We start from the raw sequence: 26,062 nt of genomic DNA on the forward strand, positions 1-26,062 counted from the left end.
CTGCAGCTGTGCCTGGCATCCCTATTTCAATGTGTGCTACTTGGGCATGTAGACGTTCCCTCGCTGCGCCTATTTTGATGTTGGGCTGCGCAACGTCGAAGTTGAACATCGACGTTGCCGGACCTGGAGGACGTGTAGACGTTATTCATCGAAATAGCCTATTTCGATGTCGCCACATCGAAATAGGCTACTTCGATGTAGGCTTCACGTGTAGACGTAGCCACTATGTCACAAATAGCAGCTCACGTCATAGAAAGTTACATATATTGCTTTTTTCAGGTTGAATCACATCATGGTGCCTGGTTATCTGACAAATGCACTGTAACAAATTTCCTCCTTATCCCCCACAGTGTAAGGAAGAAGAGTTATTGAAATATGATGTACAGAAATCCAAATACTGTGCCAGTTTAGCACAATGACCAGATGCAGATACTGGAAAAAGCTTGACCTTGTTCTGCACTAGGTTATACACACTTGTGTTATTTCTTACTTTTCTGATTCATAAATAACGTTAAGATTTTGTCACAGAAATCATCTTATGACCCTGTATGACTATCAAATGTACATCCAGTTCCAATGAATGTATCCCTGGGGTGAGGACCTGTTTCCAGCCTCAGATCCTGAGAACAGAGTATGCAGAAGTATTATTGACTGTTCAAAGGGCCAGGATGCTGTGACTGGAAGATGTGATTGCATTGTTAGTCATATGTAAATCACTTAAGAGAAATGCCATAACTGTGAATTTTTTCAGTATTTCCTATATTGAAATCTGCCTGTGAAATTGAAACATCTCTAATGCAATACAGTAAATAAATTAAATGGCAGGATAAGAAAGGGTAAACAAGCTCTTTCACTTTCTATTGTTATAGGCCACAGCTACACTTGCAAGTCCTTTCAAAATATTTTTCAAAAGAAGGGGCTTTTTTGAAACAGCCTGCAGTGTCTAAACACAAAATGCATTCTTTCAAAAGTATTTTCGAAAGAACAAGGTGCTGCTTTCGAAAGCGCTCTACACTCCCATATCAGGAAGAGTGCCTTCTTTTAAAAGATGCTTTTGAAAGAAAATGTGTGTAGATGCTCCACGGGCCACTCTTTTGAAAGAGCAGCCCTCCAAGGCACTGGCCAGCTGGAGCATGGAGATCCCTTGGCTGGCACAAGCGGAGCTCTATGCTTCCTGCATCCATCTGTGTTTAAAGCTGGAGGGACCCAGAAACCCTGTTTCAGGAAGCTGAGTATGCTAGCAGCACCACAGCCACAAACCCACAGCAGCACACCCTCCAGCCCATAGATGAGCCACTGGACACAGCCAGATGCCCCCAAGGCCTCGTGGTGGGTGCCTGGGGAAGGGGCATTGGAGCTCCCTGGCAAAGGCCTCCTGGAGGGCCTCCCTGACCTGCACCCCGTCCCAGTGTGCCTGGCAACATGGGGCCTGCTGCTTATAGCAGGGGCTGGCCTCAGCAGCCCATCCCTGCACAAAGACCTCATGCTTGCTTTCTATGATACTGTGGAGAGCACAGCATGCTCCCAACATGGTGTTGTGGAGGCCAACCTCCAGCTGGGTCTGGAGGCATTGAAATCGGCCCTTCAGATGCCCAAACATGAACTCTATGGGGTTGTGGGCCTAGTTGTGGCAGCATTAAAAAGGTCCTGGCTCAGGTCCATGTGTCTGGTGTAGGGCTACGTGAGCAATGGGTGCATGGGGTAGGTGGCATCGGCCACCATGCAGGAGGCATGGTCACATCCCCAACCAGGATGTTCCAGGGTGGGGGATGTAGGGTCCTTCCATCCTGTGCCCAAGCCATGAGTTCTGGAAGACCCGGGCATCATGGGCTTGACCCAACCAGCTCACACACACGTCCATGAAGTATCCTTGGGAGTCCACAAGGGCCTGGAGCACCACAGAGTGGTTCCCTTTCCTATTAATGAAGCAGCCTGCACTGTGGTCCAGGGCCTGGATGGTGACGTGGGGCCCATCCAGCATGTCAAAGCAGTTGGGGAACACCAGCATGGTGAATCCTGCAAGAGTGGCATCAAGGTTACTGATGCTGACAACCCTCCGCAGGAGGATGATGTTGATGGACCTGACAACCTGAATGGGATGGAAGGAGTACATGCTTGTGAGTGTGTGGCAAGGTGCTCCAGGCCCCCCAGTGTCCCTGGCCCTTGCCCCTCCCTCCCAGACCCCCTGCTCCATTCCCTTGTCCTCTTCAGGGACCCCCATCCTCAGTCCCCAAGGGTTCCCCTTGCCTGGAAGGCCTCTCCCCCTCCCTGCGGCAGGTGTGTGACCTGAGCATGGCTTATGTCCAGGAGGACAGCCCCAACAGTCACTTTGCCCACCCGAAACTGGTGCCCCACAGACCGGTGGCTGTCTGGGGTGTCCAGCTACCATATATCGCGATGGCAACCCACTTCTTCATGAGGAGAGTGGGTCACATGCAGGTGTCCTGGTGCTGGAGGGTAGGGGCCAGCCAGTGGCACAGCTCCAAAATCGTCTGCTTGGTCATGCGTAAGTTCTGGAGCTAGTGGTTGCTGTCCCACTCTCCCATCACAAGCCGATCCCACCACTTGGAGCATGGGGGATAGCTGCACAGCACCGGATCACCCAGGAGAGGGGCACAGAGGTTGCAGCTAGGTCGGTGTCCCCTGGGTGGTGTCTCCTACCATGTCCTTTTTCTTCTATTTCCATCACCTCTCAGAACCCGCATCCCTCCCATACTGCAGTGCCCACATTCTGGTTCATTCCCTTCTGGGAAACCCCATTCAGCTGCACACCACCACTTGCCTAATGATCCACTGCTTGTCTTCATTTAGTCCCTTTCCTCAGGGACAAACTGCAGTCTGAACTGGCCGCTTATCACTGACAAGAGGGTGTGTGTGTGTGGACCGGCTGCCTATTCTTCACCTGGCTGTCCCTATGCTACTCTACTACCTCCTCAGGCCCTTGTACCAGGTTTTCAGGCCAAGAGTTGGTCAGGACAGAGCTCTCTCTGGCTCTCCCTGTCCTTCCTCAAAACTGCTGTGTTCAAAGTACCCCTCTCTCTATAGGCAGCCAGCCCTTCTATTTCAAAACTGGAGAGAGACTGAGCTCCCTCAGGCAAGCAGCCCTTATACACAACCCCACATGCCCTCTTTCAATTGGCACTCTGGAAAGTCCTTTCTTACGGTTATTTTAGCCCCTTCTGCTCCAGTATGGGGAAACTGTCCTATCACAATGCTCAGTTGCTTTCTACTTCTCAGCAGGAAGATATGGTGATCTCTCATAATTAGGATAGTTTTGAGACAAACCTTCAAAAGGAGCTTGTGATAGAATCACACTACAAAAAGTAAATGATAATTAAGACTTACATCAACAAAGGTGTCAGTCAAACATGGGAAAGGGAGTATTTCACGGTGCAGTAAAGACCAATAACTTGTATAAGATAACATTTCAGACCTGCACCTATAGCAGTCAATGGGAGTTTTGAAATCAATTTTAATGGCAGCAGAATCAGGCAATTTGAAAATAAATAAACTACTTAAGCCCTAATTTACATTACAATTTCTATAAAAATAACATGTTTCAATTAAATTGTAACTAAAATTAAATGTACAGTGGTCTTCTTTATGGAAGCTGTAGTTAAACCAAAAAGAAGCAGTTTATTAAAGCTATTAAAAATTTCACAGGAATGGGACTCATCCTACCTAATTTGCTTCATCAACTGGTTCTACTAGTGAACTCTTTTTTTCCTTTCTTTTCCTCCTATAAAGGCTCTGAATTCTATTTGTCTATTCCATTCATCTGAGGAAGCAGGTTTTACCCACAAAAACTCAGGACCTAATATATTTGTTAGTTTCTAAGTTTCTACAAGGCTGCTTCTTGTTTGTGAAGCTATAAGCTAACCTGGCTACCCCCTGAGAATAATGAGAAATGTGTGATAACATACCACAACTTAGTAGTTCTACCATAAAACACACTTGAAATTGAGCTAAAGAAAATATACAGGCTATTTTAGAGCGTAGGTATGATTTTCTACGTGTTTGTACTGCCCCTACACCAGCAATGTCCTGGTACTGAACAGTCTCCTACTGGAGTGTAAATGTTAAGTATTACATAATCATGTTAGGAATTTAAGAAGTGAGCGTTTCTCAGATCCCTCTTCAATGTAGTAGGCTTCTGTATTCCATCAGCCAAATTCTGCCCTTATTACAATCCCACAGAAATCCTTTATTAAAATAAAAATAACTTTAAAAGTCTATTGGTAAAGAGCTTTAAGTGATATCTGGGGACTATTACACTTGTGTTGATGTTAGTAGGAGTAACATGGATAATTCTTGTATATCACTTTCAGCAATCTATCACCTAATGGGCTATGTGAGTTGACCCCACAATCTCTTGCTTTCTAAAAACATGAACCATTGTTTATTCCATTCTTTCTTAATGCTACAGTGTGTGTGTGTGTGTGTGTGTGTGTAAAAAATGTTACTAATAAACAATATAATACTGTAGTATTAATCTGATAACAACAATCAAGGTCTAGGGGATAGGGACAATAACCCCCTTCTGGAGTTCCAAAACATTGTTCCTAAAGCTAGTTAGAAAATTGGAATGATTTTTTCCATACAAATGTTTGAAGAATATGGCCCCCCATTTTGTTGAAAAACTTTGAGATCTGGAGATTTTTAGCTACCTCTAGTTGTTCATTTTAGGATGTGATGCCTGCTCCACACAGTGAACGGACAAAGTATTTCAAAAAGTTCTAGCTTTTCATGAACCACCAGAGGCTGAGAACATCCACTTGGGAAGCTCTGATCTGCACACTGTTCCCTAGCCTTCTAGTGTCTCTCTCCATAACACCATGGAATCAAGCTGACAGACCTTCTTTTGCCCTGAGCAGCTCCCTTACACAAAAACATGCCATGTAAAGTTAATATGGTCTATTTTTTGAGTGACTGGTTTTTTTTTTGATTGTCCGAGTAAGAGAAATGATATATGCACCCCTTTATTCCCTCTTACTCCCATGGACGTACGATCTATGTGTGGGAAGATGTGGAGATAAGATGTGTGATACCACAAAGCTAGGTGAATCTCTGCTGTAGCCCCCAGGGGAGGTATCTGATAAGTATTCAAATTCTCAATGCATTGGATGGTTTATTGAATATACTTGTCTTACCAGCAGAAAGACAGCAGCTGCTACTTGCCTATGGCAGTGTCCCTGTCTGCAGAGCCACAGACAGTTCTCTGATTCTGCTGGCCTCCTCTCTCCTTCTTAGCAGCCATGAAGTGTACTTCAGACATTGGCCTGTCCCTAGCAACTACCTGTTTCTTAAATAGCAGAAACAGAGCATACAACTCTAAAACAATAGATCTGTAACATGTTAGGGAACACACAACTTTTATAACTCCTGTAAGAAGGAAAATAAGAAGCTTGCTTATATGTACTTCTTTCCTTCAAGCTCAATGACAACGATGGTGTGTGTGTGTGTGTGTGTGTGCACATGCATGTGCGCACGTTTTGCAAGTAGTAGAATGCCAAGTTTTCTTCAAGTATTCGACAACTAGCCATAAGGCCAGTTTTCATCCCCTTTCATAGCTTCTGAAGCTTTGGAAAATTGCACGTACAGGCTGAAACTCTCTAATCCAGCACCCTTGAAACTTGACTGGAGCCGGTTGAGAGAAGTGTTTGAACCATGGGAGGTCAACATTGCCTAGCAGCATTACCAACCCTTCCACTGCTTACTGAGTCTTAGAAGACGTTTGGGGTAAAATACTGCTAAATAACAGCACAGAACACTGAGAACCAGGACTGATGGCTGGAAACAAACTTATGGGACGACGGGAAACTTGACCACTCCCATGATAAGTGGTCATCCAACTAACTAAAATCACGATGGATTATGGATGTTGCTGGATGAGAGTGTTCTGAATTAGAAAGGTTCAACCTGTAAATGAAAAAGTATATTTAAATCAGTTTTCTGAAGGAAGTCAACAAAAACATTGACAGCATTTTCATGTGAATCATAATTCCCAATACAATTCCTTGTATAACAGAATCCCAAAACATTTTTTACCCAAAACCATAGCACATATGAAAACATTTCATCACATAAGCAGATGCGTATAGCCTTTAATCTTTCAAATTTAAAATCTATGTTAATATTAGAAAAAAATTCAATAAAAGGGAGCAAATTAGGTTTAAATCATTTCACCACCTCAGCATGGCCATCTTTAGGGTAGAGGGCACGAACAAGATAGAAAATTAGTACATAGCTTATTAGATAACACTGAGGAGAAGAACAAAGCATTTGGTCAGTGTTACCAGATGAAATTCCTGACTTATGAAAAATACTGCAGTGTAGGGTAGTCAATAATTCTAGGAGTCCTGGCACGCAGTGGCCAGATTCTTTGTAACATTACAGCTTTCAGCATGCTTCAGTGATGAAGGAGCCATAAAGCTGACTTAACTGACTACCATGGCAGGAAAGGAGAAGCAAAAACACTAATGCTGTTTTAGGTTGAGTATGCAGAGGGATTGCTTCATGGGCTAGGGAAAATTGTGTTTGTGAGACCATATCTATTCTTCAACAATCAACGAAGAATTGGATAACTGTTTACACATATAAACAGTGAAAGAGACAAATCACTTAAATTGTTGTTAAACTTTCAAAAGGTACAAGGAATGGCACAGCAGGGACCCAAATTTGCCTCAGCACCTATTTTTCGGATACTAGTTGAAATTTGGCTTTGAAAACTCCCACCTTTGCAAATTCAAACTACAGTCTGACAGTTATGCTGTATTCTTTCCGGCAAATTATGAATAATCAAGATTCTGCCACTGGAATTTGGTAATATAGTAACTTTCTTATCCAGAAACCTCTGGACCAGGACGTTGCTGGATATTCAAATATTCTGGATAATAGAGAGGTATACCTAGCAATGCATAACAAGAAAAAGCAAGATTAGATATTAAGAAACAAAGAAAAATGTGTACAGAGTACTTTATTTACCAACAGTTGTACCTTCATTATTAAAAAATTGTTTGAACAAATCCGTTGAGACTCCGCTGCCAAAGTGATGAGTTAACCATGTTAATAGCTCTATTCAAAAAGACAGATTTTTGTATTGATTTGCATGCATATTCATATGATAAATCCATAACCATAAAATAGAGGAGGAATGCTTACAAAATAGTTATGATTTATAATCCATGATTGGGTAAGGGGGTTTGATTTCATTCCATTCTAGAAAACCTAGTGGCTAGCTTTTCTCCCTGGGGTTATCATAGTGAGAGAGGAGCAGACTATACAAGACAAAAACATCTTACCATCATTCCCTGAGATTAGTGCATTCAGTTTGTCAGAGGAATTATCAACTCCTGAACGAGTCTCAACCGAACACTTACAATTCTGACCCCCTATAAGTGCCACTACTGAAGGAAGTTTCAGCAGTTGGTGCATCTCATGATTGAAGTAGCCAATGGGTTATTCAGGGGTGAATCTCCTCTCTATAAAAACATAACTAAACCCTACCAAAACACTGACAAAATCCATCTGGATACATTGTATCTAGCCAGTTACTACCTGCTGTCAAACCTAAAATTTCTCAGAAAGGTCACAGAGAAGCTAGCCAAAGGTCAACAACACACTGATATACCTAAAACCAATATCCTAAGCCTTGGACAATCTCAATTCAAGCCAGAAAACATGATGGAAGCAGCTTTTGTGACAAGGTTGGATGATCTCCTGCTATCAGTGGATGATGGTTACACATTCTTATCATCCTGGACTTCATAATATAAAATTCTTACTGTCATACTTGGCCATAAGCTTCCTGTCTCCATTCAGAGAGGCAGACAGGGTCCAGAAACGTATGCTAAAAGTTTTCCTTTGCTCTCTGTGTTCACTTTCTTTTGTCTTCATGACTAGAACACCAGTGATATGTTGCTCACAAGGTCATCATGCTTAGCTTGGCTGAGAATGGCCTTTTCAACTTCTCATTTAAATTACAACATTCGAAGTTCAGTCATGTAAGTCTGCTGCACTTCTGGCTCTGAGAATTTTTCTGATTAACTAAAAGCAGTGTTGGGTGGGGAAATAAACATTCAACCAGTTGGTTTTATTGAAAACAGTGCAGCAGCCCTGGCTCTGAAAAGGTTAAGAGCCACTACACACCACAATCCTGGACAATTACCCTTTACAAAAAGACTCATAAAGAACAAGGTCGACTAGTTTACACAGCAAAGGGTGTGCAAGCAGTGCAATTAAAGTTAATCAGAATTAATATCCAGACATGTTCTTATTGATATCACATTAATCAAAGTGTAAAGTAAACAGGGAAAGGTATATACAGCCAAATCTCTCCTTTTTTAAGAGAAAAAACAAGCTGAGGCGTTAAGATGAGATTCATGGCTGAGCTAGTTGCTCCTTTGCAGTATCATCCTTACTGCAATGGGAAAATGTAGCGATGAAAATTTGGGATAGGGAATTTTCTATGAAGTATTTATGGAAACTGGGATTAGCAGGGATTGCAGATCTCAAAGCTGGTCCTTACTGATGCGTGTTCTGCTCTCAGTGGGCCAGGATTAACCCATATGGACTGTTCCCCCATTGGATGCTTTCATTCAGTCCCTCAGAGCTGGTTGTATTCAGATCAGAAAGCAGCAGTAATTTATACCCATTAATGCATCTTGAGCTCTATTAGTTTTCAAGACAAACATTCTGCATGGATCAATTATCTCATTTAATTCTCTAATTCCTTGCAGCCTGGCCATGCCATACTCCTGTTCCCCCTGCTAATAAGAAATACCATCAGTAATGGGGCAGATATGTCTGAGTGGGTATGGTAATCTCTACTTAAACAAGGATTCATAATACTTGGTGTTCTTCTGAAAACCTTAGCTCCTACAGCTAAGTAATTATGCCTGACCCTCACCACAATAAAGGCAGGAGGTCCTGTGGAAAAGAATTGTATGTGATCATCAGGGATCCTAGTTTTCCCATTATTAAAAACCCCAAGATTCTCTAACTTTAAAAAGGCATTTTTCTGTAATTAAAATTGAATGCTGAATTTTAGTTTCCCCAGGGAGAAATTTTCAAGCAAGTTTTGAGCTTACCGGTGTCCCCAGTCATGAACCTCGTGTCCCACCTAGTCATGACTGATTCAGCTAGAAGCACTGACAAATCAATACTTGGTGTATTCAGGGATCTTAAGAACCATGCATGATGAGCTGGAGCTTTTACTAAAAGTAACTTAATGAAAGCAGGAAAAGCAACCTACTTCCTTGAAAGATATCTCACCAAGTATTCCTACCAGAGTGACTATATGTATATAGCAATGGACGTGGACACACAGTTTGACCACATATTCCAAAGCACATCATTCCAAGCCTTTGGAATGTAGCTCATACTCTCTGTTACAATATTCAATCAGGTGGGATGCTGAATTCTACCATGCCAAAAAAAATCAAGCCTTATGAAGTGGTGGCAGGATTAACTTTTCCAAGGTTCACTGTTTTTACAAGCTGTGTTATGGTAATGCCAGCATGCTTAGGAGGCTCTCCCTAGAGCACCTGAAATAAAATATTGAGAACTTGTTTATTTTGGATGTCAGTTGTTTCACTGGTGATTAGGGTAAGAGGGTTTCCATTCAGAAGGCGGTGCTGGTTTTCCTCTTCAAAAGGAGTTGGTAAACAGTGAGAATACATTTGATTTGACTTGGAAATGGCACCTCCTTTAAAGTGTTTGCTCAAAAACAAACAAACGAAAAAACCCCCAAAACCCTCTTTACAAAGCAGGTGAACCCATTTTATGCCAAGGAATGTCTGCTTTTACACACATTCAAAAAGAATCTGAAATGACAGGTTCATGCTGCTGTTTGGCATCTGTAAAAGCTGGAATGATCCAGTCACAGAGCATTGTTTCTTTACTGTTTTCAATGACGCTGCTGTTTCAGCCTCGTGTTTTCATTTCTTTTCCTTCAGTTTATGTTGAGGGGTTTCAGTATATTCTACAAATTGTTTGCCTTCAAATGTGATCACAGCCTTGTTGCGCACAATACAGCACATCACCATCAGCGTAAAATTTTGTGGAAGGGGGTTGATGAGCGGACTCAGGCTACATCTACATTATGAGATAAATTCAAATTTAAGGCAGTTTGTGCAATACCGCAACATGACTGTCTTCACTGTAAATACTATTAGCTTGATTTAGGGAGCACTAATATTTATATCTTAATATCATTGGAACAGACTGGGTGTAGCATCAAGTTCGAATTTAAAAGTTCGAATAAAGGCCAGTATGGAAGCACCATGTCTTAAAACTAAATATATCAGCCTCTGGAGGCGTCCTGTATGTACCCCACAATGCACGACTGTGGCCACTGCTCTCCAGGTGCACAGGAATTCAATTCGAAACCAGGAAGCCCATGGCTGTGGGCTCATGTTTGTATGAGAGTCTGAGAAACATCTTTCTTTCTTTGCTATTACCACTGCAAGCGCAACTACCCATTACAAATAGCCCCAACATGGAGTTCATCGTTCTATCTCTACCTCTGCTAACTGAGCACTTGGTATTTTTCTGCGCTACCTGGCACCAGCCGCTGCTCCTCTATACCACGTGGCAGCAAGGCTGTTGTGGGGGTTGTGCTTGTATGAGGCTGAGAAACTTATCAGCAGTTTACATTTGTGCACCCCTCACTTTCCCTCCTGCATAAGCACCACGCAGTCAGGGCCTTTCCCACACTCAATCACATCTCATGGGTAGCCCCCAACCCAATAAAAGGACGTGCCTGCCATTCGGTGCTGACCATGCTTCCATGCAGCACCATGTCCTGGCTTGTGCTCATTTAGGGCTCCAAGGATGGGAGAGAATTTTGGGGCATTGCTGCTGCTGAGGGAGAAGGCTACCCTGGTGGCTAAGATTTTTGGGGGCTTGCAGCCATCTGGGGGGACTCCTTCAACTGGCCTCCCACCAAAAATATTTTTGGGGCCTTTCTGCAGACAGCCTGCCGGGGCCGAGGGGGAAAGAGTCTCCCCCGGCAGCTACAAATTGTGGAGTCTTGCAGCTTCTCTGGGGAACTACCTCAATTTGCCTCCCCCCACTCCCAGGACACCAAGGACGAGGGGCTAGCTGCCACCAAGGGGGATGTCTCCCCAGTGGCTATGAATTGTGGGGCCTGGCTGCCGCCTGGAGGAATGGTTCTAGTGGCCTTCAAGGTGTGATCCCCACACCCCACCACCCAAAAAGATTTTCAGCGACCATGTCAACTGGCCATTCAACTTCCCAAATATGAACTTCCCCCCTGCACCCAGCAACAATGGCAATGAAATTTGGCAAGCCCCATCCTCCCATTGGCAATTTCTGTGTAGTGCAGACAGAAGCCAAAAAACCTTTTTTCCTAGCCTTTTCTATCTTCTTTCATCTAACTTGGGACCCCTTCATGCAGGGAAGAGTGGGTGGAGGGCCAGTTGAGAACACAGACTGTGTGCAGAAACTGAAAAGTGAACTGGGAAGCTAAAAACCCTCCCACAACAACTTTTTTCAAAAACTTTACTATCTGCTCTTTCTTCATTCTTTTCATTGTCCTTGCATTATTTTCAGGGATAAGATGCAATCAAGAGAGGCAGGGGTAGTTGGTGGAGTGCTAGCTGAGAAGATACACACCTGCTGATTTTTATAAAATCTTTCATAATTCAGTTACAGCCACAGTTTTAAGAAAGCAATTCAGTCATAGAAGAAACACATTTCTGTGCATTTGGCAATCTTTGTTGATGCACTAGTTTTCCTTCCTTCTACCTGGAAAAAATGGGCATTTGCTTACCACAGGAGGGGAATGAGGGCAATGCAATGTGGGAAGATGATGTCAGATAGTAGCAAAAATGCCCAGAACGCTATGGCAATGAGGGAACTCTGTGATAGGTTCCCACAATGCACTGCTGCAACAGTCGATGTTTGCTGATTGAATGTGGCAGCAATATGTCGACTTTGTGAGGAGCATGTTGGGGGGGGTGAGGATAGTCAAATTTATAAAATGCAGCGCTACAAAATTGATTTTCATAAATCTGAATTTATCTCATAGGGTAGACATAGCCTCATTCATTTACTAACTTCGACCTAACTATGGAGCATGGACCAGGCCTTGAACTGTGGCAGCTCCAGATGGACGACAAGCAGCAAGATGAAAACACTGACCAAGGCATTTCATTATATACACTTATACATTTTGCATTAATGAGATACAATGCCAGGTTTTTTTCTGTGTTTGTTCAACACCAGGTGCAATGGGATGCTGCTTCCTCATGGGGGTTCCAAGGAACTAGCAATACAAAGTGCTCAATTTTGAAAACTTCACCATGCATTGCACACTTTTTGGCATTGCTGCCTTAGGTTATTCCTGTGAGAGCTGTCATTCCCAGCCCAGTCTCAGTTGCACTTTTTGTTGCATTGTGTGGAATTACGTGTGCCTATATCTTGTTCAAATTTGGGTGCAGTGAAAATATTGAGGTTGCCCAGGAACTGAGTACACCAAAACTGTCAGGTGCCTGTAGTAAGAATTCCATATATCCATTCTTTTCATCACTGTCTCTCCTATTTTACCTCAAAGTAATCTCTACTGTGAAAAATCACTTATTTTCATCCCTGTTTTTAGTGGGAAAATTGTCTATAATAATGTATGGGTATTTGTTAAGGAATTTTAAAAATTACTTCCCAAATGTATTAAGAGAACCAAAAACAAACAAACAAACAAACAAAGGCATAAGTGTCTGGCCACAGAGGGAGGTTTTGCTGGCAGAAGCACATTTACATGGCCTGTTTACTGCTGGCAGTGAGATCTCGTGTGGCTATGCTAATCAGTTGTGCTATTGTGCTAATGAGCAACCATTTGCAACTGCAAGGCTGTTCATTAGCATGAAGCTGCCAGCGCTATAGGTCCGTGTAGAGCTAGCCTACGAATTGTAAAAAGGGGGCAATTCTATGAATCATCAAACTTCATTGGAAGAGTGCTAAAGTTACAATATCAAAAAACAAACTATCAAATCCCTGGCTACTACTTATGAAGCAGAATTCTGAGATTTTAACATAGAACACCTAATTGTGTAGTTATTTTACAAATAGTGTATTTCCTCCCTCAGTGAGAAGCAATATCATAATGTGAAGAAGTTCTTTCAATTGCTTGCTCTGACAACTGGTGTTATTTCAGCCTTAGCTGACTGAAGCTAAAACCTGATAACTCACATTTACCCCCAACCTGAAAAAACAGTTGCTTATTCCACTAAACTTGGAATCAGACATGAAGAAGTAGAGTGCCTCGTTAGCATATGTATATTATTAAATGAAAATCCCATACGTGCCAAACTCTAAACAAAAGCTTTGTAAAATAACTTAAATTAAAAAAAAACACACACGCAATCATTCCATACAGACAGAATAGAACATGCTACTTCTCAGTCTTTGCTGTTGAGATGTCAGATGACCTTCACAGAAATTTGGTGAACACCTATAGGGGTATGCGTGTGGATGTCTCACAATCTGATAACTTTATAATATCACAGGTTCCTTCTGCTGTTCCTTGTTCCACCAATCATAGAATCAGAGGTATGGAAGGGGCCTCAGGAGGTCATCAAGTCCAGCCCCTGCCTAAAGCAGGATCAACCCTAGCTAAGTCATCCTGGCCAGGGACATTATCAAGCTGGGACTTAAAAACCTCTAAGGATGGAGATTCCACCACCTCTCTAGGTAACACATTCCAATCCTTCACCACCCTCCTGATGAAATAGTTTTTCCTAATGTCCAACCTACATCTTCCCCTCTGTAACTTGAGACCTTTACTCCTCGTTCTGCCCTCCTTCGCTACTGAGAACAGCCTCTCTCCATCCTCTTTAGACTGCCTCCCACTTCAAGAAGTTGAAGGCTGCTCTCAAATCACCCCTCACTCTTCCCTTCTGCAAATTAAGTAAGCCCAAATCCCTCAGCCTCTCCTCCTAGGTCCTGTGCTTAGCCCCACAGGCATTTTCATTAATCTCCACTGGACCTGCTCCAATGCATCCACATCCTTTCTGTATCTGGGGGGCCCAGAACTGTACACAATACTCTAGATGTGGCCTGACCAGTGCCAAATTGAGGGGAATAACTTCTCACGATCTGCTTGAAATGCTCCTCCTAATGCACCCCCATATGCCACTAAGATCCAGTGGTCTTTCCAGTGACCTGTGTTAGTAAAGTGAAAGTAAAGTGAGTAAAGGAGTTAGTTTAATGATATATTTAAGTGGCACTCTTTGACTGCTGACAGAAAGGCTGCGTCAATATATTAAGGAGGATTTGTATCCATAAAAATAATCTTATTACCTGCCTTGAAATTAGAAAAAAAATTTGTTTACCAGAAAGCAGAATTTTCCAGGTTTGCTCTTCGACCAACTATACTTGTCAAAGTAATCTGTTCATGTTCTATAGCATGAGAAGATAAGAAAGAACAGTCAGATAATTTAAACAGATTAAAGCATAATTTAGACAGTTTATTAGGATCTTACTCTCTGAGAAACATAGGGGATGAATATTTACAACAAATAAAGAGGAAGCACATAAAATTTAAATATTCATAGGGTAACGATACACTCTGCTTCTCTGAAGAATTGCAAAATGGGTATAAAATTGCCTAAAACTAATTTCCTCTGTTATTTATAAGTAAGCCATCAGAAGTGAATGAGTTTTAAGGCTTTGGAGATGTACCTCAGCTCCTGACATATTGCGAGCAAGACTCCCCAAACTTAGTATTTATAATACACAAGATGCCATTAAAAGTTCCATTAGCATTTGTGTTAAACTGAAACAAAGCTGAAATAAATATGACCAATACATCTTTGTAGAAGGAGTGGGTATATACAATTTGCTTTGCACAGTGTGTATTTTTCATTGCAGCCAAACAAGAGGGTATTTCAATTTGTCACCAGAATATTTAACAGTTCCTAGTGGGGGACAAGTCTTGACAATGAGCAAAAATAGAAGGATGAAACTGAGTATCATAGGTGTGACAGCCAGGTCTCCATGTGTGCCATGGATTTTTGCTGCAAAATTCATTGTTAGCTCCAGTACATTTCAGTGTCTATTTAAGCAACATATATGTATGGGTCTAGTCCTCAGCTGTGAGCAAAACTCAGAAAATGCTTACCAAGTGAAAACCGAGGTCAGGATATATCCAGGCATTTGCTTACAACTTGTAACAATAACTGAGGGGTATGAACATCTAACTAGGTTTCAGAGTTAACCAAAACTGAAGATACACAGCACACTAAAAACAGAAGAACATAAGAACATAAGAACAGCCATCCTGGGTCAGACCAAAGGTCCATCTAGCCCAGTATCCTGTCTGCCGACAGTAGCCAATGCCAGGTGCCCCAGAGGAGGTGAACCAAAGACAATGATCAAGCCATTTGTCTCCTGCCCTCCATCTCCCACCTTCAATAAAAGGCTAGGCACCATACCTTACCCCTTGCTAATAGCCATCTATGGACCTAACCTCCAAATATTTATCAAACTCTTTTTTAAACTCTGTTAGAGTCCCGGCCTTCACAGTGTCCTCTGGCAAGGAGTTCCACAGGTTGACTGTGTGCTGTGTGAAGAAAAACTTTCTTTTATTAGTTTTGAACCTGCTACCCATTAATCTCATTTGGTGTCCTCTCGTTCTTATATTATGGGAACAAGTAAATAACTTTTCTGTATTCACTTTCTCCACACCATTAATGATTTTATGTACCTCTATCATATCGCTCCTCAGTCTCCTCTTTTCTAGACTGAGAAGTCCCAGTCTCTCTTGCCTCTCCTCATATAGGACCCATTCCAAACCCTTAATCATTTTAGTTGCCCTTTTCTGATCCTTTTCTAATGCCAATATATCTTTTTTGAGGTGAGGAGACCACATCCGTATGCAGTACTCAAGCTGTGGGAGTACCATAGTTTTATATAGGAGAAGTAAGATATTCTTCGTCTTATTTTCTATCCCTTTTTTAATTATTCCTAACATCCTATTTGCTTTACTGACTGCTGCTGCACACTGCGTGGATGTTTCCAGAGGACTATCCACTATAATTCCAAGATCCCTTTCCTGATCTGTTGTAGCTAAATAAGGGGAAAATAAATTCAGTATGTGAAATTGGAGTTACTGAAATGAGTCCAGCTCCCATGGAAAATAGTTGTGCAGGTGTGGCTTTTCTACTGCCTTTCCATAGACTTTGAAACTGTCCACCAAGAGGACTCTCTTCTGTAGCACTGATTGTAACTGTCAATGTGTATTGTAGAGAGAAGTTTCTGGCATATGAAAACTGTTAGAAATGACAAGCTATCAAGTAAAGTGCAAGGGGTTTCCTGGGTCTTTTGTAAGGCTCTACAGGGAAGAAGGTGATAAGAGTCAGTTCTGCTGGAAGCCAGCCTAGAGTAAGATGAAAAAAGCTGTTCCTCTGATTTAGGAAGTGCCCTGCGTTGTCTGTTTTTTTTTTCTTTTTTTTGTGTTCTTGAATTATTCTGAATTTTAAGCAATAAAGTAATGTTACATCCACATCTTCCAGCAAGGGTGTTGTGTTTTTAACTATAACTTCCATTTGTATAACAAGAATATAAATGTGTTAAAAGAATAAGCGACATGAAGACAAATTTCATTTTGAGATGTGATTGTTGTGATGTGCTGTCATTATCCATCCATCTGTCCTAACTAAAAGGTGGGCCACTACATAGTGAGCCAAATAAAGTCAATGATTTCAACCCAGCTTGCCTGCTGGACCACTAAATAGTTCAGATCCCCTTTTGGGGGTATATTGCTCTCCAATTTTATGTCAGTGGTCTCAAGGTGAAGGGGGAAATCCAGCCCCAGCTATTACTCTTGGTCTCAGCCAAGGGACCCTAAGAATAGAAGCCATGTCCCACACAGCGCCTTTCACAAAACTACTTTCAGTTCTCTGGGCCTTCGCTGATACTTAACTCTTATTTCAGGGCTTTTTTATGGTCATGCCTAGCAGCCTGTCCTCCCTTCACCAGTCTCTGATAGCAGTGAGCTGTCCGTGGTGCTGCATTTCCCTTCAGCCAGCTGGGAGCATCTTCTTCACTCCTTTGGCTCCAGTGAGAACTCTAGCCTGTGCTGAAGCTTCTTTTATTCTGGTCAGCAACCCTCTGATTGGCTAGACCCTTGCAGCATCCTCCTGATTGGCTGTTTTTCTACATAATTGCTCTAGACCATTTGGAAGACTTAGCTCCACTGCTCCTTTTCTAGACTACATGTGGCAGTACCATGAATCCTCCAAGAGAAGGGCTTGGGCCTAGTCCAACTTGTCATAGGATCCAAAAGACAATAAGCAGTTTTAAGATTCAGCATGGAAAACCAGGCTGAACCTGTTACAGAATATGGGGTCTTTTATTTATGGTAATGGTTGAGAATCATTTGCAACTTCACTTAATTTTAAGTAGTCCACAGAATCTCTGCTGCCATCTTTTTCTTAACCAGAATGATGCATGAGTCCCAAAGACTGGCTGGAGGCATAGCTATATCTTCCTGATACATTTCCTCAATAATCTATAAACGTTTCTTCCTTCTGGCAACTAGTAGGTTTTTGTTGCATGAGTTGTCCCCTCCGTCTACACCACTATCAATCTTGTTCCAGACAAGTGTATGACACCTCATATCTTTGCTTCTGATTTTTAACCAGGAAGTCTTGGACTGTTCTGCTCTTCCTCCTTTAAGTGTACAACACTGGATTAGAACAAATCAAATAGCCACTGAAGGAGTTCACCTTCACTCCTTTCTTCTTGTAGTTTTCCTCTATAGCAGTAGTCACCAAATCCAGGCTCAGTGGAGCTGAAGCAGCAATTGCAGGTTGAATCCAGAGTGGTGGTAGCCAGAGCTGCTTGGGTGACAGAAGTGCCCACAAGGACTGGATAAGGAACAGAAGGTGAAGCTGGTCACTGACAAGGAACTGAAGTCCCAGTTATGCTCATTCTGCCTCAAAAGGGTGACCTAAACCATGGCCAGGGTTGCAACCTTGCCTGCACTGGGAGGGTTGTGAGCAACTGAGGAGAAGGGTGGAGCATCTGTCTGGTAGCATAGTCAGAGGCTGCTGCCTACTTCTGAGAGTCCCAACTGTGGTGGGGGATGAAGGGAGGAGGCTGCTCCCATCTCCAGGCTGGTCCTCTGCCTCACCTGCTGCCAGAACCTTTTGAGGTGGGCAAGTCTAGGAAAAAATATCAGCTTTCTTAGATAGGTGCCTAGTTTGCTCATAGCTACAGCATAGTCTTCGACCTGCATAAGTGTAAGAGAACAGTGGCCTTTGATTAAATCCATTGGGGTATGCCACCTTGACAATGTTACCAAAATATGGATTTCAGGATGCAGCCCTTTATTAGTAGATATCTGCTTCTTATGGTGTCAGAATCAGTATTTCCCAAGAAAATGGGAAGTGTCCAGTCGAAGGTGTTTTGCAAATTCAGAAATTCTGATTACAACAAACCAATCTCAGGTATCACACATACTAAGATGACAATGGACATAATTAGGACATGCCTTAAGGATGCTATTAGCATGACTTCCAGGCCTGATGATAGCATAATATGGACATATCATGGGGAAGGAAAGAGGGTGACCTAGAGAAACTTTTACACAGAATAATAGTGAAAAGTCCAATCCATCAACATGACATTCAGGAGCCTGGACAGTCCAGCACAAAATTGAAACAAATGGCAGAAAGAGGTGTTATGCATTTGATGATGTGGAAGGATAAAGAAAAAAGGTGCAATGACATTCTCCATACCGGGGCCCTAATTCACAAAAGTTAACTAGAGCAACATAATACGTTATCTGTCCCAAGGAAGATGGGAGAGAGCTATCGGAACAAAACAAACAAGGTATCAATGCAGTACAGAAAATCAACTCAATAGCAGCACAGCTAAATGAAGCTAATCTTTCGAAGTTAATCAGCAGTTCTGAGGTATAAAAAATCCCCAGTTGTAATAGAAGACTCCAGTAATTTACAAACTAACTTTTGAATTTAATTCCTAGTTGTAGCAGTAAGTAAACCAGAGGAACCCTAGGGTACAGTTCTGACTTCCTGTTCTCCCATTTGATGGATTCTTAATGCCCATGTAGTTGAATGAGACAAAGGAATTGAAGGAAACAAAATTAAAAAGAATGTGAGAGAAATCAGCAAAATCAAACTTATCAAAGTAGCAAAATTAACAGATATCTTCTACTAGGATTCTGTGCTTCCTTTCCTTTCCCCATTGGTGAGTGTATTTCCCCTTACACTAGAAATGAGGCAAGGCATGTGTTTTTGAGAGCCTGTATGAAGTTTTAGATAATTAGGGTAGAAAGAAAGGGATAATCTCAGAGGTATTACTGAGTTCAAGTCTTGCTGCATCTTCCTCAGTGTATATGCAACAAACAAGAGGGAGCAGTCAAACATGAGCTTAGATCTGAGGACATGGCAGTATGTCAAACCATAAAAATGGAGTGTGGGAGCCAGGGAGATACGAGAGCATATTTTATAGTTAAAATGGAACACAGCAGAAGAGTAAAAAGCCCAAGTAGGAATGTGGAAGGTTAGTAGTCAATGGGATAGGATTGAGAGCACAGGTGGAGGGGATAAAGACTTCAGAACACACATTCTTCTCTAAGGTTATCATCCTCATGTAAGCAACTGCTGTTGGTGCTACAAAGATTACAGTAGGGTCTCAACATTCGCAAGTGCCACATTCATGAATTCAATTATTAGCGAGTGGCCTCACTTCCTCAGGGCTCCTGGGCAGGTAGCGCCCATGGCTGCCACTTTCTGAGGCTCCAAGTCCCCTCCAGTCACAAAAATCAACATTTGTGAGGGTTCTGAATGTTGAGACCCTACTGTATATGCAATTGTGAATGGGGGGAACAAAGGAGTCCAGGAAGCTATTGTGTTGTAGCTCATGCTATGAAAACAGTTGAGATTGGTCCTAAACTTTGACCCTTACAGGCTAGGAATAGGTAATGAAAAACACTCCTCCCTTCTCCAAATACACAGAATAAGAAGGTGACTTTTGTTGCTTGGGTAAGTTGGAGGAAAAAAAAACTATATATACTTCAGCCAGTTTTGGTATATTTAAGTGACCTATATGAAACTGAATACACGGAGAAGCAGTGGAATTGTGACTAAAATGAGAAAAAAAATGGGTAGCAGGCCATGTCATGACCAATATGAAATGCACACCTACTGGTGAATGATGTGTGCCTGCATCAGAATGTAAATTGCCGAATAAACAAGATTTAATTGTAACTAGCATATTTCGCTAAGATGGTACTAATAAGTGATGGTAATGTCATCAAGGCCTTGAGGGAAAAAGAATAGTTACTTGTAATTGAAGAATTAGAAAAAAGTATACTAGGTAAACTGCATTGGATCAACGTTTCTCAACCGGGAGTACATCAACTCATCTAGATATTTGCCTAGTTTTACAATAGGCCACATTAAAAACACTAGTAACTAAGCCAGCACAATCTAAAATTCCTTTCAGAAAATGACTTGTTTCTACTACTTCATATGCATAGCTAAAATGCTAGTTTAATACTTCTATTCCAATTCATTTATTTGATAATAAGATGGTAGAAAGTCAGGACATTTTTAGCAGCAGTTGTGATATTTTTGCATGTTTTTGTAAGTAAGTAGTTTTTAAGTGAAATGTAATGTGGTGGTATGCAAAACAGATATGACTCCTGAAAAGGGCACAGTAATCTGGAAAGGGTGAAGGGCACTTGTTTCAAGACTTCAGATTACCTTAGGACGATGTTTCTCAACTGGTGGTACATGTACCCTTAATGCAAGAGAAGTCTGGTGGTACATAACCTGTTGTTGTTTTTTCTTTAAAGCGCCCCCTTTAAAAAAAATAACACTGCACTAGATAAATAAATGCAAGGGCAAGAAGACCCTCATATTAACAAATGGAAGTAAAAGGGTTTATTAGCTCATTTCAACAGATGTAACAATGAGAAATGGATTCTTTAAAAAAGTCATACTATAATGTTCCTACCTCAACACAATTTTATTTTATACACCATTCTTAATAATGAAACCCCACGACATTTAACTAAGTTAGTGGCATGTGGATATTATTTCTAAAGTCAAATTTATGTATATCGAATTTTACCTAGTTTTGTTGTTATGAAACAGTGTTCATATTCTTGGAATGTACTAAAAAAATACCACCTGTAGATCTGATACTCATCATGCTGAGATCCAGATAAATAGCTCTGCTATTTTAAACTAGATTAGTGGCCACCATATGCTACATTTGAGGATACAAGGACTATTGTGTGTAACTACTGTGTTTTTTTTATTGAAATAATTCATGAACAAGCACAATAAATGCCATTTAACAATCATTTGGGGGCCTGGCTTTAAAGCCAGGCTTTAAGCCCACTCTCTGATTTTCTGGGCAGAATTTTACATTCAGAAAATTAAAGAAACTTCAGTAACAACTTCTCATTTTACTAGCTGAATGTTGCCACCCCTAAAAGCCTGGATGTCAGTAATGGCACAAGGATGCAATTGTGACAAATTGAGAAATAAAGAGAAAGGCTTTTTTTTTTAATATAAAATAGTCAATTTTATAAAGCCGTTCTTAGGTGGTCTATAGTCCTAAACATCTTGGCTATGTCTACACTAGCTCCCCCCTTTCGAAAGGGGGATGCTAATGAGACACTTGGGGATATGCTAATAAGGCACTGCAATGAATACACAGCACCTCATTAGCATAATGGCGGCTGTGGCACTTTGAAAGGACCCTGAGCACTTCGAAGTCCCCTTTACGTACTCTTGCATGATTGCTGTCCTGGCAGTGGCTTCTCTCCCCACAAAACAGTCCATGTAGACAGGGCTCTGTTGACAAACCCCGCCCTTGTCAATATCCCCTTATCGCTCATTTTTGTCAGGGATAAGGGTCTGTTGATAAGGGGGTTTTTGGTCGACAGAACCCCATATATATGGCTTGTTTTGTGGCAAAAGAAGCTGCTGCCAGGACAGCGATCATGCAAGCGCATTTAAATGAGGCATGAAATTTGTAAATGAGAGCCTCATTTGCTTTGTTGAGTGTCCTCATTTCCATGACCCTCCTGGCAGCTGCACACCGTGAAGACATAGCCTTAGAGTATAAATAGTCCTTTGTTGGGGCTAATTTTTTGCAGGTGTCTCATCAAACTAAGTCTGGAAAAGGAGACAAGGGCCAAGTGTCATTTAGTGGGCCCACCTACACTGTTATACACCATGGGTAGAATGTTTTGTTTTAAATAATTGGCAAACTAGATATTGCAAGTACCATCCCAATATTTATGCACCATTGGATAAGTAGAGTATACATTATCCCACTGCTTACTGGACAGGATGGTTATCACATTCCTAGTATTTTTGTTAATATTTTTGAACATCCAGGAGGTTTCTCTTGTAATTATCTTCTTTTCCAAAAGATCCCCCTGCACCTCACATAATTATACAGTAAATAAACTATTCACACAGATCCTTTCTTTTGCCTTGATAACGAGCTGTTAAACCTTCACATCAGGAACATATTAAAGTTTCTCCTTTTCTTATCTATACATACACTTCTCCATGCAATTAATTCCTAGTTTGAGGACTCATTGTTTTGCTGGCATTTAGAAACCTGGCATGGGGCTTACATCCATGAATGTAATGTATCACTATGCTGTTTCAGTCCTAGTTTCTGTAGGCTCTTGCATCCTTCGTCTTTGAATTAACAAAGTTTTAAAAAGAAGTTTTTGAAAAGTAGTCAGCAGTGCAGCACACCTTTTCTTTTTATGCCAGTACATGTACGGCCCAAATCCTTCAACATACTTTCACTTTAGTATTTGAAAAGTTTACTGTTACAGGAAATTAAACCAAAATAAAATGATACTTCTAATACATTTGATTATTTTAATCCAGGAAGTATCTGCCTCTCTGTCTCTCTCCTGTCAGCTATGTCAGGAATTATACATTAAACATGTCACTTTGTTAATTTGACCATGAACCTAATTCAGTTTTGAATTCTATAACTTATCATCCAGTCTTTTCTGGAAATGACTGCAGATTTATACCAAGCATTAAATGATTGAACACAGATTCACAACTGAGATCTCTACAGGTATGAGAACTTAGTGCTAACTTCTAATCAGTTCATGCTTTACTATTTCCTACTCCTCATCTAAGCCTTATATGTAGTCCTGAAAGTGAAAGATAATGACATGAAAATTAATCAGAATATATTAGTATGTAAACATTCCACCCCACAGGGAATGATGGCTTCAAAAATTCTTGTTAGTAAGTTTATCTCCGATCTGCTTTGAATTTATGTCTCCCATGCATACAAGCACAGTGTAAACTTATTTGAAATCTATTAACACCAAATATGTTTATTACTAAGTATTATTTTAAAGTTTTATTTTTTAAATTGAAGCTTTATAACTGAATGACAATTAAATCCATTTAGGCACTATCAGGTAATATGACAATTCCTTTTTTAGAAAAAAGGGAAAATAGCATTCATTACTATTTTAAAGGCAAACTTAGTTATTAGGTCATGATATTGTTAGTCTTTAAGGTACTACAAGGCTGCTTGCTTTGTTTGTGAAGTGTGATAAGGTCCCTATCACTCCTCTAGAGGTTTCTGTGCTTCTTGGCAGTTTGTGTGTGCCTCAGAGACTCATGGTGGCCCATTAGTCACCTAGGTCCTTCCAAAGGGAAGGGTCTCCACTTTCTGAGCCACTTTCATTCAGGCAGGTCCACAGTGAGGGGGAGCAGATCCCCATTAGCTAACTCCCGTTGTTTACTCACAAGGGCAACCCTCCAGGGGAAGGGTGGGAACGGTTCCAGACCCACCCACTACCCTGGACTCCAGCCCAGGATCCCTAAGAGAGAGAGAGAGGCAGCTAGTGAGGCTCTTACCCCCCCCTAATATAGCAAGCTCTTCCTGGACCACTTCACCCATCACTTCCCTCTGGTACCTGGTTGGTCAGTTGGTTGGTTGGTCCATCGGTCACTCTCCTTTGCTCTGCTCTGCTCTGCTCCAGCCTTTTCCCCCTTGTGCACATCCCAACTCCTTCCCCTTCCTGCCTGGTGGAGAAACCTTTTACAGTGAGCCAGAAGCCTTATCCTGGCAGCATGTGCCTGATAGGCCCAGTCCTGCATGCTGGTCCTTAATGAGCCCCAGCTGTGACGCTAGTTAGGGAACAGGAAAATACTGACCCAGCTCCCAGTATACCTGCCTTCTATTAGGCTCTTGCAGCCTGTGGTCTGCCACAGAAGATACAGACTAACATGGTTACCTCTCTGAGGCTGTGTCTACACTTGCATTCCTCTTTAGGAAGAGGCATGCAAACCAGGGAAATCAAAAAAGCAAATGAGGTGTAGATTTACATATCTGGTGCCTCATTTGCATATGATTCTTTTGAAAGAAGAAAAGCAGTATAGACATGGCTCTTTCGAAGGTAAACCCCATCTTTGAAAGAACCCTTCTTCCCTTCTTTCAGATGGGCTTTACTTTCAAAAGAGTTGTCTCTACACTGCTTTTCTTCTTATGAAAGAAGCTCTTTCAAAAGAAGAAAATGCCAATGAGGCACCAGATATGTAAATTGGCACCTCATTTGCATTTTCAGTTTCCCTTATTTGCATGTCTATTATGAAAGAGGAATGCAAGTGTAGACACAGCTTGAGACTATTTTAAAGGCTGTTTATTAAGGGACAGCACTTTTCACCTGACATCTAAACTTAAAAGTTACACTTATACGAAAACTTTGAACAAGGTCTGGCTAAAGAATAGGTTAGATTCAGCATGTATGATACAAATATCTTAAATGTAATAAATGAATCCAATACTAGTGCTGGTAAAGGTGTCAGAAGATAAATGCAGGTGTGACAGGTATAAGTTTACAAGAGTTATCCATTTCTTTTGATTTTCTGTCAAGTACCAAGCTGTGTGTTTCAGAACTCTGTGAAGCCCAGAGAAGGGATTTTTGTGTACCCTTGTCCAGGAGGAGGAACTACTACTTCAGCCATTGAGCCTGTATGCTACAAAGGTAGGCAGTCTGTGCATTACTGAAATCTTAGGGTGCATCTACATTAGCAAGTACATTCGAAATCCAGGTCGGAAGACCGAGGTGTTTTGAAAGAAGCCACGGAGTCTGTACACTGACATGGCGCTCTTTCAAAATTAACTTCGAAAGAACTCCCCTGTTCTTTCAAAGTCAATCCTCTGTTCCCGGGATGGGAAGAGCGCCCTCCTTCAAAAGATAATTTTGAAAGAGAGCAAGTGTAGATGGTCCGTGGCCCGCTCATTCGAAAGAGGGAGTCCTCCATGGTGGTGATCTGCTGGCAGGCGGCGTCACCACTCACAGCACAGAGGGAGCTCTATGGCTCCAGCATCTGGTCACGCTTAAGGATGCAGGCTCCCAGAAGCCCTCAGGCAGGAAGATGAGAGTGTGTAGGCAGCAGGGAGCCCAAGTTATTGCTTAGCCCACTGCCAGCTGTGATGCCCTGGGAGAAGCATCACCCTCTCCAGCACCATGGCCAGCAGCGAGAGCTCCTGCCTACCCCAGGGGCCACCCAGGGACCAAGGGGAGTCCTCCCAGGAGGGGAGCCAGGCACCCAAGCACCAGGCCCCCTCCTGGACTGACACCGAGCTGCAGGACCTCCTCACCCTCTGGGTAGATGAGGAGGTCCTGCATCAGACAGGGGTCTGGCAACAGAGCACGGCAGCGTTTGAGCATCTGGCCAAGGCCCTCACCAGCCAGGGTCACCCCACCTGGACACTGGACCAGGTGAGGTCCAAAGTCAAGGAGCTCCACCAGGGCTACTGCTGGGACTGGGACACAGCCGGGTGGTCAGGGGCAGTACCCACCAACTGCTGCTACTTTAAAGAACTTGACCACTTCCTTGGGCCCAAGGAGGTGGGACCCCCAGCCATGGTCCTTGACACTGCAGACCCCCAGGCCCCTGACCGAGCTGGAGCCGGACGAGATGGGGACCAAAGGGGAGAACTGCCCAGGACTGCTGGCCATCTCCAGGTGCCCACCCAGGATCCTGGGCAGCAGTGATGA

Source organism: Carettochelys insculpta, chromosome 2 (genome assembly GCF_033958435.1).
Source record: "Carettochelys insculpta isolate YL-2023 chromosome 2, ASM3395843v1, whole genome shotgun sequence".
Taxonomy (NCBI): domain Eukaryota; kingdom Metazoa; phylum Chordata; order Testudines; family Carettochelyidae; genus Carettochelys; species Carettochelys insculpta.